Below are 24,923 nucleotides of genomic sequence, written 5' to 3' on the forward strand. Positions count from 1 at the left end.
AGTACGTTCCGATCGGTTCAGTCGTTCAAAAGTTATAAGCGAGTCACATAGTCACACACACACACACACACACACACACATATATACAGACATAGTGAAAACCTCGCGGGGATAGTCTTGAATTGAATTGAAAGTTTGAATTGAAGGTGATTAAATGAAGATTAAGATAAATTTGATAGATTTTATCTATCTTTTACATCTGGAAAATTATTTTCACAAAATAAACGAAATTCAAAAATTTTTTAAAAGGAAAAAAATTTTCAAACACCCACAACTCGTAAACTAACTAGCCGATTTTGCTCATTTTTGAACTTGATCTTGGTATTGATCCACAAAATGAGCCCACAAAATTTCATAAAGATCGGTTGAGAACTGTGGGCGCAATCTTGCTAACATCGCGCGTTATATCACATAAATATGTAAACTTTTGAGCCAATGCCATTTTTCGATATTTTCTTAAAATTACGAGATGAGACCGGCTACAATAGATAGATTTCTGAAGAAATATATCCAATAAATAATTCCGCTGTCAAGAAAAAAATTTAAATAAAAAAATATATTATAATAAAATAATAGCCAGTAGTCACTAATAACTAAAAGAATTAGGTTTATTTTCTTATATTTTTTTTTTAACCTAACGGTTATTTTAATTCAGGTCATGGCAATCGTAATGTGTCATATTAAATATATACGCTAAACCCGTTATTCTATCAAATTCTTTAGACGAAACATTTATTAAATAATTGTTTATTACTTTTATTTTAATTCACTAATTTTTTTTTGCAACTCTATTGTGAGATAATATCTTGATGGCTCATTACAAAGTAATTACAAGCATATATATAATGATTAAAACATAAATTAATGTTTTTTTTTTTTTTTTATACAAGCCATAAAATAAAATAAAAATTTTTTTCAACATTAATTCACAAAAATAAAAGCGCATTTTTATTTTTAATTTTATAATTTATAAATTAAAATAAATGATGTACTTTTTAGTTATTTATAACTTAATATCTTAATTAAATAATAAAAAAATACCGAGAAAAATATCTCTGGTCTTTAATCGTGTTTAATTATAAAAATTCCGCAAATAACCGGCATTTATGTGAAAATAAAAAATATTAACGACGTAATAAATCATGAAAATTGTCGTCTATTTATGTTCCGCAATTAGTTACAAGCTTATGGTCGGCTCGAAAAAATATAAAGCAGATATATTACTACTGTTAAGTTAAACTTTGAATAAACTAATGGTAATAAATTATTAAAGATTTGTTTTAATATAAACAATAGTTTTGGTTTGTCATTTATCGCGCTTAGATGTTTCATTATTGTATTCAAGTGCATAGTAATAAAACTTTGAGGTTTGAAGTACTGTTCCAGTGACAATAAGGTTATTATTTGCACTTGGTTTGTAATACATCATAATAGATGAGAGAAGGATATACAAATGAAAGCCCAGCCACATACAACATATATTCGACTCATGCATATGTTAATTCAAAGAGATAGTTGTTAACTTGACTCGGACACCTGTTTAATCCATCGAGGCCCTTCCGGTTGTCAGTTCACATATTCCAGATTACATTGCTAAGAGTTGACAGACCCCAACATGCTAATATTTAATATATATTTAAAACATATACAAATAATCTTTGGATATTTTTCAAAATTGGATTATTCATAAAATATAATCCTTAAAGGCTTTTTTTAGGAGAGGGCTTGGGTTACGATAGTAGATAGTGTGAAACTGAAATCCACAGATTCGGTAGAATCTGGCGCCAAGTTCCGTTCAAATCCGTTGTAAACGGAGCGCCAGACTACCGAGTGTTTTTACTGTAAGCAGAACGGTATTTCGAGGTTGCAAAATTTTATTTAATTCGACAGTACTTCTTGTTCCTAAATTTTATATTATAACAGTAATTCATACTTTATTTTACTGATATCAATTAATTATATTCAATTATAACCATTAATTTACTTGAAATTATTAAATTTTATCAGCACAAACTATAGCAAGCTCAAAAATTTCGATCCTGACTTTTTTTCGATGTAAAAAGTGACATGCCACAGACTAAGTAATTCGAGAATGCATGGTAATCCTCCAATAGATGGGAAACTACAGTTAAAAAAATAAATTTCACAGCTTGCATCTACACCCGCCAGGGTGCGCTGCAATTATTTTTACATAAACTGTAGCTTCAAGGGGATAGTTTGCTATAAAAAATGCAGCCAACTTGAGATTTAAGTTTGTACCAATTGCAAATTTTTATTATAATTACAAAAGATACTGAAATCCGAACAAAAACAGTTTCACTGTAAAAAAATCGCGCCAAGTCCACGTTCATAAGACTATTAAGAAAAAAAAAATTTTTTTTTTCTTTACAAAAAGATATAAAATAGAAAAATTAAAAAATCCAAATAACCGATATGATTGTGTATGATTTTCGGAAATTAAAAAAAATTTTGTTGTAAATTTAAAAATTAAGAAAAAAAATTTGGAACGTACTTGGTGTGCGTTATTGTGTATTTCAATTTTTTTAAAGTCCTAGTAAATAGATTTTACGAATTTCATTAAAAGTAAAATATTTTGCAACCACGCACACTAAATACGTTCCAAAATTTTTTTTTTAATTTTTAAATTTACAACAAAATTTTTTTTAATTTCCGAAAATCATACACAATCATATCGGTTACTTGGATTTTTTAATTTTTCTATTTTATATCTTTTTGTAAAGAAAAAAAAAATTTTTTTTTTCTTAATAGTCTTATGAACGTGGACTTGGCGCGATTTTTTTACAGTGAAACTGTTTTTGTTCGGATTTTGGTTTAATTCAAAAGTCAATTTTTTTTTCTGTTTGAAGTTCACCTTGTATCTGATGAACTATGGGCATTTTTGAAAAAATAAGCTCATCCCGATGTTACACTCATCAAGACCTTTCATTTGAGTACCCACATCGATTTTTCATATATTTATATATATTATATATATGTATATATGAAAAATATATCATAAATGCATGTGTGTACTCAAATGAAAGCTCTTGATGAGTATAATATCGGGATGAGCTTATATCTTTAAAAACGTCAATATTTAAGAATTGACTTGGCTATCTTGTCAACTATTTATTGATATTTTGATGATATAAGCACATCCCGACATTACATTCATCAAGACCTTTCATTTGAGTAGAGACATCAATTTTTCATATATTTATATATATATTATATATATTTATGTATGAAAAATATATCAAAAATGCATTTAGGTACTCAAATAAAAACTCTCGATGAGTGTAACATCGGGATGAGCTTATATCTTCAAAAATATCAATAACTACACTGACAGACAATTTATGTTGACTCAGAGATATTTTCTTGATCTAAAAATTTATTTTGGAAGACAAATGATTATTTTGCTTTAAGAATTTTTTGTCTTGATTTAGATTTTCTTGGCTTAGGAGCTATATTATTTTCAATCAATACATTTAAGTTTTTCAATAAAAATAACATTATCGTTTAAAAAACTTAAAATAATTCATCAAAGTATATTTCAAAAACTAAATAGTCTTTAATTGTTTTATAAAAAAAAAATTATTTCTTAGAAATAAGTAAATTAATGACTCAAAAAAAATGTCATTCTTAATACAAGACGGTAACATCTTGTATCAATATATCGCCTATCTTGAACCAAGAGACAAAAATTCTTGAAATAAATATATCTATATTTTGTTTCAAGAGTTCAAGTTTTGGAGAAAAAAAGTTTCTTGAATCAAGATTGTTTTTCTATCAGTGTGAGAAAGTACAGTGCAATTTAAAAAAAGTCATTATTTAATAAAGCGAAATTTTATTTATTTATAGTTGACAGGTCACGGCAGTCACATAATTACTGCAAGGTTGCTAGTGTTACATTAAAAAAACTTGAAACTTATAGAAGACATTTTTTTGAACGATTCACATACCAAAAAAAAATATAACATTTTCAATCTGATATTCTGCATTACATAATTTTATTACATAAAATTTTTTATTAAAAGATCCATTAAACATTTGTCTTCTTTTAAACTAAACATGAGCAATAAAAGTCAGCAGATATGATTTAAATAAAGTATTCTCTAAAAAAACTTGACTAACATAAGAGTAAAGGTGAATTTAAGGTGTGCAATTTTTTGCCGTTAGATGACAAAAATAACAAATAAAAAGAATTAATTGAAGAACAGATCGGATAGAAGACGACTTAATAGTTTTGTTTAATGAAAAAGGTTGCACGTGCCTTGTCATTGCATATATAATAGTAGTTTGTCGATTAGATGAAAAAGAAGTTCTTAGCGAGGTCAGCGAGATTGAAATTAATGTCGATTGGTTGACGACAGCCCGTCACGTTTAAGAAAAGAGATGACAAGAGACTGGCAATTAACAATCTCCTAAGATTAAATCTTCCTCGTTTTAACATCCTTTTACTTTAGTTTTTTATTTAACTATAAATAATAACATTTATTCCGTTAATTTATAGAGTTATAAATGTTTCTCCCTTTCACATATTACACACGTATTTTCTTTATATATCTTTATCTTAACTAATTTATTATACAAACTCAAGTTTCGTAAGAGTGTAAGTGATGCGAAAAAATAATTTATTAATCTCCATTATTTTTTAATGAAAGTTTAAATGTTTTGTCGATACCTGTAATGATATAAATTATTCTTATTTGCACAATATTTGCAGTATACATTTGACTTACAAGTTACAACTTACAAGTATCATAAGTAACATATTTATTTCATAATGTAATGCATTAGAGTAAGCATAAAAGTCACCGATTTTTATTTTTATAATCTAGATTTTTTGTTAAGGAGGTTTGAGCGAATATGATGTAAAAAATACTTTCCAACTTTGAGCTTTGAAATTAAGTATACGTATAAATGAATACGTAATTTATCTAATCCCAAAATTTAAAAAAGATTCACCGTTTAGTTACTTAGATATTAAATTTTAAAAATCACATATTTTATCTCCTTATACACGGGCTCTTATGGCGGACAAACTTTTGTCGAGACTTTAATTATTTTTTTCAATATTAACCTCCCAACTTTAACGGATAAAAAACTATACACAAGAAACTTGGATTATTGCAAAATATAAAAACAATTTAATAATAATACATTACCGATATAATTTTTGAAATATTTAAAGTCAAATTTTATGTTTGTAACTCGTTTATCGTCGGCTATTTATTCGAATAAAGATTTGACAATATCACGTCAACAGCTGAGAAAAAAGAAAAGGATAGAAATATAGTTACAGAGAGAGAAATGTTTAACTCATACACTCATCCACGTCTCTGTAATGAGTATATTCAAATGCGCTATTGCCAAATCTATTTATTTAATCCGGCAAGTAATAAATACCAAAGTCATTTTATTACATTACTTTATTAAATAAGTAAAAATCATCAATTATTAAATTGTTTAAATTATTTTAAATTAAAATAAAGAATTTTGACGAATATTGGGACTAAAATTTAAAAAAATTTTAACATTATTTTGACTCATTAGTTACGCTCGAACTTCCTTAAGGAGGTTCGAGCGAATCTAATGTAAAAAATAATTCCCAACTTTGAGCTTTGAAATTAAGTATACGTATAAATAAATACGTAATTTATCTAATCGCAAAATTTAAACAAGATTAACCGTTTAGTTACTTAGATATTAAATTTTAAAAATCACATATTTTATCTCCTTATACACGGGCTCTTATGGCGGACAAACTTTTGTCGAGACTTTAATTCTTTTTTTCAATATTAACCTCCCAACTTTAACGGATAAAAAACTATACACAAGAAACTTGGATTATTGCAAAATATAAAAACAATTTAATAATAATACATTACCGATATAATTTTTGAAATATTTAAAGTCAAATTTTATGTTTGTAACTCGTTTATCGTCGGCTATTTATTCGAATAAAGATTTGACAACATCACGTCAACAGCTGAGAAAAAAGAAAAGGATAGAAATATAGTTACAGAGAGAGAAATGTTTAACTCACACACTCATCCACGTCTCTGTAATGGGTATATTCAAATGCGCTATTGCCAAATCTATTTATTTAATCCGGCAAGTAATAAATACAAAAGTAATTTTATTACATTACTTTATTAAATAAGTAAAAATCATCAATTATTAAATTGTTTAAATTATTTTAAATTAAAATAAAGAATTTTGACGAATATTGGGAAGACTAAAATTTTAAAAAATTTTATCATTATTTTGACTCATAAAATTTTTATTAATTTTTTTTCTACCCAGCTTTGAAAGGGGAAGCAATATAAATTTATTTTTAATCAATACATGTATATTTATATATTTATTCGAGAGATGTTTCTATTTAATTTTGAAAGTTCAATATTGGATCCAGTCTATTCATTTTTATCTTTATACCCGTTACGTTTAAATAAATATGAATATAAATATACACTGCAGTATCCAATTGAATCTCAAGGCATTATTGATATTTAGTGAGAATGGCTAATGATCAAATAAATTTCTCAAGATGCTTTTTAAAAGTGTAAATAAGTACTGACGTAATTAGTAAGAGTAATGAGGAGCTGGTAATTAGCAAGATTTTGATAAAATCAAACAAAGTTATGTGAAAATAGAAATAAAAATGAATAAAGTAAAATGTGTACACATAAATTGAAAAGAAAAAAGTGTGACGAGGTTGAATCCAATTTAAATCTTTCATTACTTTGACTAGGGAAAAAAACAAGTATTTCATTAAGTATTTCTTTTCATGAATATTACTCGAGTACTTTTATTTTAAAGAAAAAAAAATAGAAAAAATTTATCTATTCAGAGAAGGTTCGAAAAAAAAAAGAAATTAAAATTAGCGTACTATTTTTCTTTATATAATTTTCTAACAACGTCATGTATGTCAATATGACATACTGTAATCTTCTGAGCCTTCTTTGGACTTATGACATTACGGTAAAGGATTAATTTGACATTGTAAGTGTGTAATCGTCCTAAGTAGACTTTAGGAAATTATAAAACCGCAACAATAGTACCTAAAGAGAGTTATAATGTGACGTCAAAGGAATCGGTAATTATAAACTTTAGTCTAGTTATTAGAATATGAGTAAGTTGTCTTATTAAAATTTTTGAAACTGTTTTTTTTTTGTCTATACTAATATTATAAAGAAGAAAGATTTGATTGTTTGTTTCTTTCCGAGTCGAAATTTAAGTTGTAGATTTAATTTATTGAACGTTCAAATCGTAAATTCGATGTATTGAACGTAACAAACGTTCAAATCGTAAACTTAACATTTTGAACGTTTAAACGTCATGCCAAATCGATCACTTTTGAACGCGACCCCTTTAGATTTTTTTTTTATCCAACTCAGAAAAAGTTATGAATTTTTCAAAAAAATGGCTTTTTTATTTTCAAATAGCCATAACTTTTTTTGATATTGACCTTTGGGTACCTTTTTTTTTTGAATGAACTTTTCAAAAAAATATACAAAAAAAATTAAATATGATCAATTCTATAAAATAATCGGTTTTTTTGAGCAAAATCGTTATTTTTTCAAAGTTGGTCACTTTTTTTTTATTCTTTTTTTTCTCAAAAAAAACTTTAATCAATTTGACAACTATTCCTGCTCATCCCGGGCAGGGCCGATTTTTTTTATATTTTTTTTATTTAATTGAAAAAAAAAATTTCAAATTTTCTAAAATAAAAAAAATTTGTTTTTTCTAGGTATAGATTCAACATTTTCAAAAAAGAATAAATTCAACTGTTTTAAAAAAAATATATGATCCATGTACCTTCGAAGAAAAACATTTTAGAAACCATTCCTTAAGTATAAAATTCGGACTAAATATTTTCATCGTACAGATGGTAGAATTTCAACTAAAAAACTGAAATTCTTCCTAAAAGAATTGAAAAAACATTTTTTTTTATCATATACAGTGCAATAAAGTGAAATTCGCAACCGTCCTAACCGAGATTCGAACCCGAGCCGCGCGCTTGCCAGACCGATAACTAACCCCTAGACCGTATGACTGATGTCTTGATATACATCTCATGATTATCATAAACTAAATCTATAAGGTGACGAAGTGTGACGGTTTATTATTTATATAATTTATGATATTTATTATTGTGTTTTGATGAAAATTAACTATTTTTTACAAATGTTTATTAGGTAAAAAAATGCAAGAGTCAAGTTCTTATATTACTTTAGACTTTGTAAATCGTTCTGTACATTTTTAATATTTTATTATAAATTTTAAAGTTTAAAATTATCAATATTAAAAATTTAACTAAATTATTATAAGGTAAAGGGCCCAATAGCGGAACGACGAAGACCGTGTATCAGTATTTATTATTTTAAAATTATACAGGCAACTTTGAAAAAGAAATAATTTAATAGATCGGTTGAAACAAACATTTAGTTGTGTGAAAACAAATTCAAATAAGGTAAAAGCCCCAATTATTGACGCTATAAGAGACAAAGTTATGATTTCATTTTTTTTAAGCAATCAAATATAAATATCGATGAATTTTGTTTGTGGTAATGTCTTCAGTAATGTTTTAACTAATCAATTTCTTTTTTTAAAATGATAATTAGTGATATTTACTAATTAATTTTAAATAATTAAATATATGATGTGGATACACCAATTATTGACGGGTTAAAAAACTGATTGATCTAATTATTGACGTACCGTAACCCCAATTATTGACGCCCCTACTGCACATGCGTCGAATCATTTGGTTATATTGTTATTTATCAAAAACTTGATATAAAGTAATCAATATTATTAAAGTTAATTAATAATAATTTCTATGAATGAATAATTATTATGAAAAATATAACAATTTATTTAAAAACTTATTTAACACTAAAACACGCCGAGTTATTTGACAGTTAAAAGCTTTGAATATAATCGCGTATATAACGTATTTTATACTTAAAAAAAAAAGGCGTCATAGCGCTGTCGACTGGCTGTCAATATGGGATTCACCATAAAAATTATGAACTAGTTATTGACTCTCATTATTTAAATATCATAAAGCATACAATTAATTTCGATTATTTAATTTTATAAATATTTCATATATTGTTAATTAAAAAAAAAAAATAGATCATATAATTACATGAAAAAATTAATTTAAACTCGGCAGTTAAAAAAAATGCTTTTCTAACCAAAATTGTTAAGAAAATAGACGCTCGTAAGCTGATTTGATGAACTGGTGCTAACTTTATTTTTTTTTAATAATTAATATTTAATATTTTGAACTGAATGTGATTTTTTCAATTTTTAATTAATTAGAATTTAATAAAAAATTATTTGATCGTTATTCTTATTACAGATAATTTAATATATTTAAAAATAATTTAGGGTGTCAATATTTAGACCCCCGTCAATAATTGGGGCTTTTATCTTATAAGTTTAATCAAAGTTTAATAAATAAAAAAAATGTTTTTCGAAAAAGCCCAAAAGACCCAGTACCGGAACGCTAAAAATGACTAGCCCTAACAGCGGAACATAGTTGTCCCAATACCGGAACAGTGAATCATGAAAATTTCTCCAAATGCTAAAATTATGCTTCATCTAAATTATAATGAAGTTAATGATTAGTTGAGGAATTAAACTTATTAAAAATAGTATTTAATTATAAAAGAGATAATTTTATTTATAAAAAATATAATTTTTATACTGAACATTTATTATTTCCTTTGACCTTTGGCATCTTAATAAAACCTGTACACAATTTATTAATTGATATATAAATTTAACGACGAATATTTTTTCATAGTGTGAAATACTCTTGAATTAAATAATATTTCATGAAAAAATATATCATTTCAATTTGGTAATACAAATAAACACAAGATTTAGAGGTTAAACTTTATAAATTAGTTTTAGAGAAAAATATCAACTACAAAAATTTAGTTTTATTTTTAAAACTGAAGTTTATGCATATTTGATGATATTGTTATAACAAACGTACGCACTGTATTAATTATTAAACCACAAATAATTTTTTTATTGCACTAAATCTTGCTCTTTAGTACAATACACTGCATGTGTCAGGCGGCAGAGTAAACATGGCAGTCTGTTCCGGTACTGGGTCGAGCTAATTTTAAGTGTACCAATAGACGAACAGCAACAATTAATACTTTTAATTAATTTTGTTTTTATAAACACTTAAGACTGTGAATTCTTAATAGCTCTACGAACACATAAAACAAAAATTACTGAAAAAGTTGCTTTTTAAATTTTTTACAAACTTAAGACTACTGACTATTTTCTTAGCAAATTCCTTAAGGAATCGAGGTAAGTCATAGGACTCAGCTTGGTCCGATAACTTTTATTTTTTTTTTAATATTTTTGATAGACTTGTAAATTTTACTTATATTTTATTTCATACCCAAAACATTGAGATTTCGAAAAAATAAAAATTCTTAAAATTCCACATCATACTCAACAAGATATAATATAATAATCCTGAAATCGTTCCGGTACTGGGTCTCGTTCCGCTATTGGGTCTTTTACCTTATTTTAATTATTTTAATACCATATCAATCTTGATGATGTGTAATTGTTTTTGTTAATAATAATTAAATAATAAATTTTCGATTGTAGCATTAGCTAATAAATATTCGTTAAACAAAAAATATTTACTGTCAAAAATTATATTACTTAATGATTATTTAACTTTGGATTTTCCATTGAATGACCAAGACTAGGTTACCCATCCTTGGCCCAAGTCTGGCGTACCATCAAATGGCCAGAGCTAGGTGAGCCAGTCTTGGGCCAAGCCTGGCGCGCCATTGGACGGCCGAGGCTAGTTAACTCAGCATTGGCCAAAGTCTGGCGTACCATCAAATGGCCAGAGCTAGGTGAGCCAATCTTGGGCCAAGTCTTGTTTACCAAAGGACCGGCCAAGGCGGAGTTGCCCAGTCTTGGCCCAAGTCTGGGACGCCAAGCCTGGCGTCCCAGTGTTGGCGCAAGCTTGGCCCCGTCGTTCAACTCTGGGGACTCCTACATGGGACATAGTGACTGCAAGATCGCTAGTATTTATTAATAAACAAAATTATTTGTTTTAGAAAATTGCACAAAATTTTATTGTTTAAAAAATTACTGCTTACATAAATAATTTTAAAATAATAAAATTTTAAAAGTAGTTAAAGAAGACAATATATTTAGAGGATAAAAAAAAATGAAGAAATATTATCCCGAGAAAATGAGAATCACAGGACGAAGGAAAATAATTTCGATTAACGCTTGCCGGCGCTTTGTTTTTTAACTTAACTTAACGAGCTTTATTTTTACAGAGTACAAATACTAGCAACGTGCTTGGAACTTTTATTATCTTCAACATAAAAGTTTCCTTTTGATTTTTCTTATAGCGTTTTAAATCCCAGAGTTTTTATTATTTTTAAAAAAAAGTCAAATCGATTATTTATTTTTATACTCTAGTCAAACACTAGAGTAGAATAAACAAGTTATAAATACAAAGTGACGGGTTATTATTAAGAAAAATATTTTCATTCAAAATATATTGGAAAAGTTTTGTTTTAAAACTAATAAAACAAATATTATAGAGAATGACAAATAATAAAAAATTAAAAAAAAAACTGGAGAATATTTAAAATAATACGTGACCAGAATAGTTAAACTTTATTGTGTTATGTATTTAGAAAAAATATAAATGAGTAAACATTATAACTAAAGTGTATTTTTTGTAACCGTGAAAGTTATTATTTCCGATAACGAGCAAGTTATTTTTTAGTTTTTCAACCGATAGTGATTATCAGCTGCGCAAACGTTAAACTAACAAATTTGTAAAATCAATATTTGCAAGGAGTCTTAAAAACACTGTTAATGGATTCTCGTACAAACAGGAGAGGAGTGAGGAGCGGTCGAGCGTGACGTACTTTCTGCATGGAATAATAATATATCAAGTGTTCTACTAAAATCTTAACTCACCATCACTTTCTCATTATTTTAATAATTTAAATTTCTATCTTGCATAATACTTACATGTATAATTACCGCTACAATATAAATAATTAGATTACTATCAATTTATTTATTACTCTCTTTAATCTCTTTCTCTTTTATTCCATATAATATAACATCAGCGTGTGTATCCGTGATAAAATAAATCAGATCAAATATTTAAATAGTTTGGAAAATCCAAAAGTGCACGCCTCATAATCTCATTTTTCATAATAAAATTGATTAAAATAAAATACAAAAAATACTTTTAAATCTTTCGCGCTATTGTCCACCCAGAAAAGAAAAGGTACTAAGCATGTATCGTAAACGAACCTTATTTAAATAGATATAGATATACAAACGATTAGTGGATTTTTAGGTTATTGTTAATTATGAATAAACGACATTGAATTAGACCGTGATTTTCAAAAGAAAGGAAGACCGAAGTTGTGTTGGCCGAAGTAAAAATTTTTTGAGAAATTCTATTCTTGGTGGAAGTCATTTTTTCTTTATTCAAATTATCATAAATACTTGATACAATAAATTTGATCAAGATTTATAGATACTTTAGGGAAGCAGCGCCACCTAATTCAGCTGATAAAAAAATTTTCTCACCTAGAGAAAATTTTTCTCTTGAATATTTGATACCTATTTTATATTATTTAAGCGTGCAATTATACATATTGAATGAAAAAAAATGATGAAATATTATTTGATCTTCCCATTTGACGTGTTAATCAATAAAAATATTAATGAAAATTTACTTCTATCTTTATATTTAATTTTTTGGAGCAAGAGAGAAATTTTCTCAAGACAAGAAAATTTACTTCTATCAAGAACTAAATTTTTTGGAGCTTCGAGGCTGAATTTTCTCAAAACAAGATTTTCTTAACTTAAATAAATTTTCTTGTATCAAGATACGTATTTCTTACAGCAAAAGAATTAATTTTGTTGGATGAAGTGAAATTTCTTGTGTCGAAAAAAAATTTTTTTACCGCTTAAGTTAATAATTAGGAAGAACAATATTTTCTTGGCTCAAGTGAACCTTTTTTTCTGTGTGGAAGTCGTTTTTTCTTAATTCAAATTATCATAAATACTTGATACAATAAATTTTTATTTTCGATCAAGATTTTTATATATTTTAGCAAAGCAGCGGCACCTACTTCAGTTGAGAAAAAAATTTTCTTACCTTGAAAAAATTTTTCTCTTGAATATTTGATACCCATTTTATATTATTTTAGCGTGCAATTGTACATATTGAATGAAAAAAAATGATGAAATATTATTTGATCTTACCATTTGACATGTTAATCAATAAAAATATTAATGAAAATTTACTTCTATCTTTATATTTAATTTTTTGGAGCAAGAGAGAAATTTTCTCAAGACAAAAAAATTTAATTCTATCAAGAACTAAATTTTTTGGAGCTTCGAGGCTGAATTTTCTCAAAACAAGATTTTCTTGACTTAAATAAATTTTCTTGGATCAAGATACGTATTTCTTAAAGCAAGAGAATTAATTTTGTTGGAATAAGTGAAATTTCTCGTCAAAAAAAAATTTTTTTTCGCTCAAGAAAATAATTGGGAAGAAAAATATTTTCTTGGCTCAAGTGAACCTTTTTTTTTGTGTGTGGTAAAATAAATCAGATCAAATATTTAAAAAATCATCGAAAATTTTCTTCACTTAAAATAACTTCCAAAACATTTGTTTTTGTTCGAACTTAGAAAAAATTTTTTTTATTGGATCAATAAATACAATGGAATGTCATTGATTTAATTCTATTGGGAGAGTTAAGCACGTCTATAAAGCACAACTTTTTTAATTTCACCGTCATGAGTGTTACATAGCTTCCGATGTGTATAAATATATATCGAACAGAAGGATCGGTATAAAGGTGAATGACCCAAAAGAGTTGTAGCAAGCTTTCGAAAGAGGACAGTGTAGCATGAGAATGAGAAGAATTCTCTCAACTGCACCTGTTACAATTCTCCCTCATCAATCATTGACTTTCATGCTATTTCGACAGTAAATTTACTTTAATCGCTTTCTACTATTTTGATTTATTTATTTTATTATATCATTAACAATAGATCACCTTCATTCACTCTATAAATATTTTACACGTGCATCTCGATGCATAATAATCAGATTATGTATTCCAGTGCATTAATTTATTCGAGTTTGTTCAGAAATACAGCTATTATTTCATACACAAATTATTTATTTTATACATCGTAAATTTTTAAAAATAACTCACTCTATTTTATTATTTTCTAAAGATAAAATTGCTCGAATTATTTTTAAATTATTGTTAAACAAAATTTCAACAATTGTGCTTTAATAATTTACAATGTCATAAATCTCAAAATTTGCATGCATAAAATTCAATAATTACCATAAATTATTTATAAAATAATAATAACTCAAACTTAAAACTAAATAATCTGGAAATAATGAGGATAAATCGGAAGTATCTCTATGCTATGTATATTAATTCATTTTTGTAAATAGCTGAGTAAGGCAGATAAGAGATTTGTGTGGCACTTGGCGTGGCGTTTATCGATAGCACCAGAAATAGCTGATGTTTTCTCTACATCCAAGTATCATACTCCCCTGATGCTTTCCTATAGACCCCCTTTCTATCAGCCGCCCACCTACCCCCTGACTTTCTCTCTCTCATACCACTTATGAACATCACCCTTGCAGATATTTCCGTTGGTACGTCAATAGCTGAACCTACATGAAAAGGGAATTCATGGCTTTTGTTCTCTTTTAGCTGACATATATTAAACTTTTCTGCAAATATCAATCGTACTCTGGATTTTTAATTCATCAAAGTAATTTTATTGTTTTTGTTATTCAATCACTTTTGTTAATTTATTTATTAACGATGATTCAAAAATTAATTATAATATAATATAGCCTATGTCACGCGGGGATAGTGTAGCTTCTCAACGGTGGAAGAATTTTTCAAATTAGTTTAATAGTTTCGCAGCTTATTCAATACAAAGTTGAAATTTAAATCGTAGATTCAACGTATTGAACTTTCGAATCGTAAGTTTAGCGTATTAGACGTTAAAAATGTAAGTTTGAAGTATATTGATCGTTAAAAACGTTAATTAAACGTATTCAACGTATTGTGAGCGTAAATCGAACCGACAAAGAGTGAAAATAAGAAATATCAAAACGATTCAGATAACTACATGCTTAATGGAAGTATACACAGAAAAAAGGGTTCACTTGAGCCAAGAAAATATTGTTCTTCCTAATTATTTTCTTGAGCGAAAAAAAAATTTTTTTTTGTCACAAGAAATTTCACTTATTCCAACAAAATTAATTCTCTTACTTTAAGAAATACGTAGCTTGATCCAAGAAAATTTATTTAAGTCAAGAAAATATTGTTGTTTTGAGAAAATTCAGCCTCGAAGCTCCAAAAAATTTAGTTCTTGTCTTGAGAAAATTTCTCTCTTGCTCAAAAAAAATAAATATAAAAATAGAAGTAAATTTTTATTAATATTTTTATTGATTAATATGTCAAATGGGAAGATCAAATAATATTTCATTATTTTTTTTCATTCAATATGTATAATTGCACGCTAAAATAATATAAAGTGGGTATCAAATATTCTCGAGAAAAATTTTCTCAAGGTGAGAAAATTTTTTTCTCAGCTGAAGTAGGTGGCGTTGCTTCCCTAAAATATATAAAAATCTTGATCGAAAATAAAAATTTATTGTATCAAGTATTTATGATAATTTGAATTAAGAAAAAATGACTTCTACTAAGTATAGAATTTCAAGAAAAATTTTTACTTCGGCCAACACAACTTTGGTCTTCCTGCAGGCAAAAATATTTTTTTGATACTAGAAATTTAACTTAATCCAATAAAATTAATTCTCTTGCTTTAAGGAATACGTATCTTGGTCCAAGAAAATTTATTTAAGTCAAGAAAATATTGTTGTTTTGAGAAAATTCAGCCTCGAAGCTCCAAAAAATTTAGTTCTTGTCTTGAGAAAATTTCTCTCTTGCTCCAAAAAAATAAATATAAAAATAGAAGTAAATTTTCATTAATATTTTTATTGATTAATATGTCAAATGGGAAGATCAAATAATATTTCATCATTTTTTTTCATTCAATATGTATAATTACACGCTAAAATAATATAAAGTGGGTATCAAATATTCTCGAGAAAAATTTTCTCAAGGTGAGAAAATTTTTTTCTCAGCTGAAGTAGGTGGCGCTGCTTCCCTAAAATATATAAAAATCTTGATCGAAAATAAAAATTTATTGTATCAAGTATTTATGATAATTTGAATTAAGAAAAAATAACTTCCACCAAGAATAGAATTTCTCTCAAAATTTTTACTTCAGCCAACACAACTTCGGTCTTCCTTCAGACCCCGGAAAATTTTCTTGAGCCAAGAATTTTGTTCTCCAGTCAAGAAATTTTTCTTTCTGTGTACTTTCCTAACTATTGACGTTTTTAAAGATATAAGCTCATCCTGATGTTACACTCATCAAAAGCTTTCATTTGAGTACCCACATAGATTTTGATATATTTTTCATATATACATATATATATAATATATATAAATATATGAAAAATTGATGTGGGTACTCAAATGAAAGGTCTCGATGAGTGTAACATCGGTATGAGGTTATATCTTTAAAAATGTCAATAGTTTACAAGATACAAGGTCATTTCTTATTTATGTATCTCGAGATAGAGCATTTTCGAATGCAGCCTAAATACTTATCACAATAAATGAACTATTATTGAGAATGATATAAAATCTTAAAAAGGCACAGATTCAAATCAAGACCTTTCCAATGACACTAAATTTCACTAAAAAAACCAATTTTATCATGACTTTCCTGGACACAAAATTTTTCTTATTCTCTTAATAATATAAATAAAATGTAGTTGGAATTTCCATTGAAGGGCTGAAGATAAGGACAACAAATATTTATCTAATTTAGCATCCCTCGTGAATATTCAATCTCATAAAAATATTTAAAAAACATAAACCGACGTTAATCAATTTATCGACTCGTAAAAAAATGTCGAAAATAAAAGAGTAAATGAAAGAATGAAAAAATTTAGCTGAGATTTAGTGCAAATAACTGTAAAAGAATTAGTACTAGGGTGCAGTCACAGGGGAAATATAAAACTCACGGGTACATTTTACCAAGAAAGAAGGGTAGTTATATCGGCGGTGGTCGTAGAAGTGGAAGTACATAGAACAGTACATAGTAGTCATGGGAAAAGGGGGTTGGGGGAGAAAAGAAGGGAAAGGGGAGGGGGGTACAAAGGGATGGTCCTTCATCACGATTTTCCATTATTTCACAGACCTGGACTTGAATCTAATCGGACTTGCACGGGGTATACGTTGACTCACTCACGTCGACGGTGGGCAATATTTTAGCGCAGTTATTACCGAGTTATTCTGGAATTGATGGCCGCCACGTAAATCATCCCGTCAAAATTGATGTACGGACGTACGTACACTACGGCTCCCTTTTTTTGCCACTCATTCTTTGTCTCCCATCACACATACGTGCATAAAAATCTATATCTATATCTATATATTTACCATATACCTTTTTTCTCATCCTCTTTACATCTCCATACTCTCTACTCTTCTTTTCTCTTACATTTAACTCTTATACACTCTTGTCTGCTACATTTTAGTATCAACGACCGGCCAAGGACGAAAAAATTTTTTATTTCATCCACATTTACAATTACCAATACATTTACATTCGCGGACACTATGTATAACAAGAACATTATGAAAAGACGGATATGAGTCAAGTAGAAGAATTAAAAAAAAAAAATAGGAAAAAAAATTAACATTAATTCCCAGAATTTATAAGTTTATTTACTTTTTTATTTATTGTAAATTTTAATAAGAATTAAAATGAGAAAATTTCAATAATGCATATTCATAAATTTTTGTGTTATCATTATTAGTTTGTTTTAATTGATAATTTGTATGCAGAGCGTGAGCGACATTTTAAAAATCATTTTAAAATAAAACAATGCTTATATATTCTTTAATATAATCGATAAATATTATCATAGTTTGTTTTTTTATTAAATATTCATTAATTTGCATATTATCGACTGTATTGATTATCTATATTATTAAGAGAATAAGCAAAATTTTGAGGCCAGTGTATTTATATGATAAAATGGGTTATTATGATTAAATTTGGCATCGTTGGATAGGTCTGGATCTGAAGTTGTATCTTTTGAAGGTTTTTTATCACTCTCACCAATAGTAAATTTATGATGATAAGTATTTAGGCTGCATTTAAAAATACTCAATCTCTAGATACATAATTAAGAAATGACCTTGTATCTTGTGAACTATTGATATTTTTAAAGATATAAGCTCATCCTGATGTTAGACTCATCAAGACCTTTCATTTAAGTACCCACATCAATTTTTCGTATATTTTATATATTTATATATATGAATGTATGAAAAATATATAAAAATTCATGTGGGTACTCAAATGAAAGCTCTCGATGAGTGTAACATCAAGATGAGCTTATATTTTTAAAATCATCAATAATTAAGGAGGTGCAGTGCAATTTAGCAAAAGTCATTATTTAGTAAAGACCTTATATCTTGAGAATTATGGGCATTTTTAAAGATATAAGCTCATATTGATATTAGACTCATCAAGACCTTTCATTTAAGTACCCACATCAATTTTTCGTATATTTTATATATTTATATATATGAATGTATGAAAAATATATAAAAATTCATGTGGGTATTCAAATGAAAGCTCTCGATGAGTGTAACGTCAAGATGAGCTTATATCTTTAAAATCATCAATAACACCGGCACACAAAAAAAAAGTTGTCTGTACTTGGGACGCGCCACATATATTCCCATGTAATTTGACCCGCTGAACCCGAATTTGAGGTCCGTTTGGCCCTACACCCTAGGATTTTGAGAAAACTGTAAAACCGAAAAAAACGGGAAAATTGGGGTTTTGGTGATTGAAAAATTTTTTAGATTCTAACTATGCATGATTTTCATGTATTTCGATCTGCTTTATACTTATCTGAAGTGTACTCAGACCAGCAGCCATTAAAAGTCTAAGTAAATCCCGAAAACCCATGAAAATTGCGAAAACAAAAAATTCCCAATATTGTGATAAAAAAAATGTATTGAGCTAAATATATGATGATTTTCATGTAGGTTTATCGACGACATATAAATCTCCAACTTTTATAACTCAGACGTCTCGAAAACATCAAACAAATGTGCAAAACCCCGAAAATTGGAAAAATCAAATGTAATATAATAAAAATCGAGTTATTATTCAAAATAAATAAAAAATCATATCATTCGATCTGTGGTGCATAAAAAGTATTTCGTCTTAAGACTTAAAAATTAATTTTTTCGGAAAATATCATCAAAACCCTTTTGGATTTGAATTTTAATTCGTTCTCCGCTTATATCTCACCCTTTTATCTTCAAACGTCCTGCATAAAGGGTTTCTCTTTCGTTTCCTCTCTTCTTCGGGTAAATCTCTTCAGAGTCCAACAATGATCTACCATCATATTGACATCCACTCATGTTTTGATGGAATGTTTCTTCTCTTTCTTCACTGAAATTACCAAGATTTTCAGGAAAGTGTGAAAGATGAGATTGTAAATAGTGCAATTTTGTATTCACATTCCCTAAGAAATATCCAGATACTTCCTTAAACCTTGCCCAAGCTGCTCTCTCAATCTTGTGCATCTCATACTCAAGATTAGCATCCTGAATTGAGTCCGAATTTGGGGTACATAAAAATTCCTTCTTTCAATTTATTGTCACTTATAGCTGGAAATTTTTCGTCCAAGTACTTAACACAGTTGCCATTTTTATCGAGAGCTTTGACAAAATGCTTCATAAGGTCAAGCTTGATATAAAGTGGTGGCAGCAAGTACTTGTAATGATTAATGAGAGATTCTCGCATAACGTTGTGAGAACCATGATTCAAATTCTTTCTTGTTGGCCGTTCTTTTCTACTGTAGGGAATTTTCCGATCGTGACTATCCTACAAACATACAAGAAGGGATATATTGTGAACCAGATTGTTGGCTTAACTAGTGTAGCAATTTTCAGATCACCACAAACTTTTCAATGATTTTTGGTCAAATGAGCTACTGGAGTCGGTGCTTTGAGACTTCGCTTAGACAAAGCACTGGAAAACTTCCGTACCACTACATAAAAGTGTTCGGCTTTAACTCATCAATCAAACTTCTTACATCTGAACAGTCCACTAATGAATTTTCGCCGTTTTAAAAATGTTATCAGATTTTTTTTTCCCTATCACGATAAAAATAAGCTGTTGTATTTTTAGTTAATAAATTTTTTTTTTTCTTTAAGCTGATGTTTCAGGGTTTTCACTTCTAGGAACTTTTTGGGCTCAGAATCGATTTCTTGCTTAAATGCTTGTGCCTGTAACCAGGGCACCTCCACGTGGTGACGGCGGGCAACAGGACCGTCTGGCATAGTCCCTGGGTTAACGGCTTGAATGCCGTCATGGCAGCAACAAGTAATAAGTGTTTTACGATGCAGGGACCCGGAATCCCAGTATCGGCGTCTGGTCAGAGTGAGAAAGCAGGCTCGCAGGCGTCGTCATCAAGTGACTGCAGCTCTTCATTAGTGGGTGACTTGGCTTCTGGAGCGTTTAATATGACAAGAAGTGTCTCTCACATATGTAACAAAAACTCCAATTGCTTCTGTTACATATGTGGAGAATTTGAAGTAACGAAAAGTCGTAGATCTTTTTCAAAAAAATTGAAAAATGTCTACGAAACCTGCTTCGGTATCCAGATTACGAACTGGGAAGCAACTTGGGTACCACATTCACTTTGCAATCGGTGTCACACGATGCTTACTCGTTGGGAGCAGACGAAAAGTAAACAGTGCTTGAAATTTTCAAAACCTGTGATTTGGTCTGCACCAACGAGTCAAAAACTGCTATTTTTGCACGACGGAAGTTTCAGGTTTTTCTTCGACAACCAAACATAAAATTCAATATGCCAACGTAACATCAGTTGTGCCAGCAGAAAAGTTTTGAATGTCGAAGAACCTGCAGCTCCTGAACCAGTGAATGAACATGAAGAGATGGAAGTTGAAGATAACTTTGAAGAAATCGATCCTGAACCCGAAGAGATCCATTCTGAGGATGAAGAATACATCCCGAGTGGTGTTCCTAGAAGTAAAGACCCTGAAGTCTTCGATCAACTTGAATTGAATGACCTTGTACGAGACTTAGGACTATCTAAGGTAAAAGCTGAACATTTAGCCTCAGCTTTAAGGAAAAAAAATTTATTAGCTAAAAATACAACAGCTTATTTTTATCGTGATAGGGAAAAAGAGTTGGAAGTATTTTACAAAAGACAGCGAAAATTCATTTGTGTACTGTTCAGATGTAAAAGGACTGATCGATGAGTTGAAGCCAAACACTTACAAAGACGAAGAATGGAGGCTTTTTATTGACTCCTCTAGGCGAAGTCTTAAAGCTGTGCTTCTTCATAATGGAAACTTATTGGCACCGATTCCAGTAGCTCATTCGACTAAACTAAAGGAGACTTATGACAATTTACAGGTTGTATTAGATAAAATAAACTATTCAGAACATCAATGGAAGGTTTGTGGTGATCTGAAAATTGCAACAATATTGCTAGGCCAACAATCAGGGTTCACAAAGTACCCCTGCTTCTTATGTTTGTGGGATAGCCGAGACCAAAAGAATCATTACATTCAAAAAGAATGGCCAACAAGAACAAATTTGAATCCTGGTTCTCACAATGTTACGCGACAATCTCTAATTGATCCTTCCAAGTACTTGCTGCCCCCACTTCATATCAAGCTTGGCCTTATGAAGCAATTTGTCAAAGCTCTGGATAAAGATGGAAACTGTTTTAAGTACTTGGGCGAAAAATTTCCAGCTATAAGTGACGCTAAATTAAAAGAAGGAATTTTTGATGGACCCCAAATTCGGACTCTATTCCAGGATGCTAATCTTGAATATGAGATGAACGAGATTGAGAGAGCAGCTTGGGAAGTTTTAAGGAAGTATCACAGCAATTTTAGGGGAATACGGAAAGTGATAACTACGCAACTTTAGTTGACGAGTTGTTATACAACTATAATACTTTAGGTTGCTTAATGAATACAAAATTGCACTATTTACATTCTCATCTTTCACACTTTCCTGAAAATCTTGGTGATTTTAGTGAAGAGCAAGGTGAGAGATTCCATCAAGACATTAGTGTGATGGAAAAACGATATCAAGGAACGTGGGATGTAAATATGATGGCAGATCATTGTTGGACTCTGAAGAGAGATTTACCCGAAGAAGAGAGGAAACGAAAGAGAAACCCTTTATGCAGGACGTTTGAAGATAAAAGGGTGAGATATAAGCGGAGAACGAATTAAAAATTCAAATCCAAAGGGTTTTGATGATATTTTCCGAAACAATTAATTTTTTAAGTCTTAGGACGAAATACTTTTTTATGCACCACAGATCGAATGATATGATTTTTTTATTTATTTTGAATAATAACTCGATTTTTATTATATTACATTTGATTTTTTTCCAATTTTCGGGGTTTTTTGCACATTTGTTTGATGTTTTCGAGACGTCTGAGTTATAAAAGTTGGAGATTTATATGTCGTCGATAAACCTACATGAAAATCATCATATATTTAGCTCAATACATTTTTTTTTATCACAATATTGGGAATTTTTTGTTTTTTTTCGCAATTTTCATGGGTTTTTCGGGATTTACTTAGACTTTTAATGGCTGCTGGTCTGAGTACACTTCAGATAAGTATTAAAGCAGATAGAAGTACATGAAAATCATGCATAGTTAGAATCTAAAAAATTTTTCAATCACCAAAACCCCCAATTTTCCTGTTTTTTTCGGTTTTTACAGTTTTCTCAAAATCCTAGGGTGTAGTGGCCAAACGGACCTCAAATTCGGGTTCAGCGGGTCAAATTACATGGGAATATATGTGGCGTGTTCTAAGTACAGACAACTTTTTTTTGTGTGCCGGTGTAATTAAGAAGGTGCAGTGCAATTTAGTAAAAGTCACTATTTAGAAAAGACCTTATATCTTGAGAATTATTGGTATTTTTAAAGATACAAGCTCATCCTGATGTTAGACTCATCAAGACCTTTCATTTAAGTACCCACATCAATTTTTCGTATATTTTATATATTTATATATATGAATGTATGAAAAATATATAAAAATGCATGTGGGTACTCAAATGAAAGCTCTCGATGAGTGTAACATCAAGATGAGCTTATATTTTTAAAATCATCAATAATTAAGGAGGTGCAGTGCAATTTAGCAAAAGTCATTATTTAGTAAAGACCTTATATCTTGAGAATTATTGGCATTTTTAAAGATACAAGCTCATCCTGATGTTAGACTCATCAAGACCTTTCATTTAAGTACCCACATCAATTTTTCGTATATTTTATATATTTATATATATGAATGTATGAAAAATATATAAAAATGCATGTGGGTATTCAAATGAAAGCTCTCGATGAGTGTAACGTCAAGATGAGCTTATATTTTTAAAATCATCAATAATTAAGGAGGTGCAGTGCAATTTAGCAAAAGTCATTATTTAGTAAAGACCTTATATCTTGAGAATTATGGGCATTTTTAAAGATATAAGCTCATCCTGATGTTAGACTCATCAAGACCTTTCATTTAAGTACCCACATCAATTTTTCGTATATTTTATATATTTATATATATGAATGTATGAAAAATATATAAAAATTCATGTGGGTACTCAAATGAAAGCTCTCGATGAGTGTAACATCAAGATGAGCTTATATTTTTAAAATCATCAATAATTAAGGAGGTGCAGTGCAATTTAGCAAAAGTCATTATTTAGTAAAGACCTTATATCTTGAGAATTATGGGCATTTTTAAAGATATAAGCTCATATTGATATTAGACTCATCAAGACCTTTCATTTAAGTACCCACATCAATTTTTCGTATATTTTATATATTTATATATATGAATATATGAAAAATATATCAAAATGCATGTGGGAACTCAAATGAAAGCTTGTAATGAGTGTAACGTCGAGATGAGATTATATCTTTAAAAATGTCAATACTTAAAAAAGTACAGTGTAATTTAACAAAAGTCATTATTTAATAAAGGAAAATTTTATTTATTTATAGTTCACAAGTCACGGCAGTCACATAGTGACTGCAAGGTTGCTACACAGAAAAAAAAATGTTCTTGAATCAAGTATATAATTTTGAAGAACTTGATATTCTTGATTTGAATAGAAAAATTCTTGATTTAAGGAAATTTTTTTTGATTTAAGGAAATTTTACTTTAGTCACGAATTTTTTGTCTTGATTCAAGACAATTACCCTCTTCAAAGTTATATTCTTGGTTCAAGAATTGTTTTCTTGAATCAAGTTAATTTTTTTTTCAGTGTAGTGACGGATTATTGTCCTTAATAAATTTGAAAGCTCACGATCGGTGTGTTTTAATTTACAGGACTTGTGTATTACTAAAGTGTTTACTTTTATTCAGTGAAATAAAAAAAGATATTGTATTGCGTTCCCGAAAGTACATCCACTTTATTAATTACGATATTGTCGAAAGAATGGGTAAACATTTTTTGTCATCTAACTGGAAATTAATTAAAACATTTTAATTTTTGATTGCACAACAAATATTAATTACAATTACTAATTAATATAAGTGATTGTTAAATATTCAGAATTAGAAAGCACGATAAAAATTCTATTTATATTGTAATGAGATATGAGTTTTTTTTGTATAAAAATAAAAAATAAAATGTTATTTCTATTTTTATTATGATTGGAGATTATG

At 28.5% G+C, this 24,923-nt stretch overlaps 1 protein-coding gene across 2 annotated transcripts in view; it reads right to left on the bottom strand.

Annotated features, from left to right (window-relative positions):
* The window catches only part of LOC123275055 (TOX high mobility group box family member 3-like), a 398,558-nt gene that overhangs the window by 143,444 nt on the left and 230,191 nt on the right, over positions 1–24,923 (bottom strand). The gene's annotated exons all lie outside the window — the stretch shown is intronic.

Source organism: Cotesia glomerata, linkage group LG1 (genome assembly GCF_020080835.1).
Source record: "Cotesia glomerata isolate CgM1 linkage group LG1, MPM_Cglom_v2.3, whole genome shotgun sequence".
Taxonomy (NCBI): domain Eukaryota; kingdom Metazoa; phylum Arthropoda; class Insecta; order Hymenoptera; family Braconidae; genus Cotesia; species Cotesia glomerata.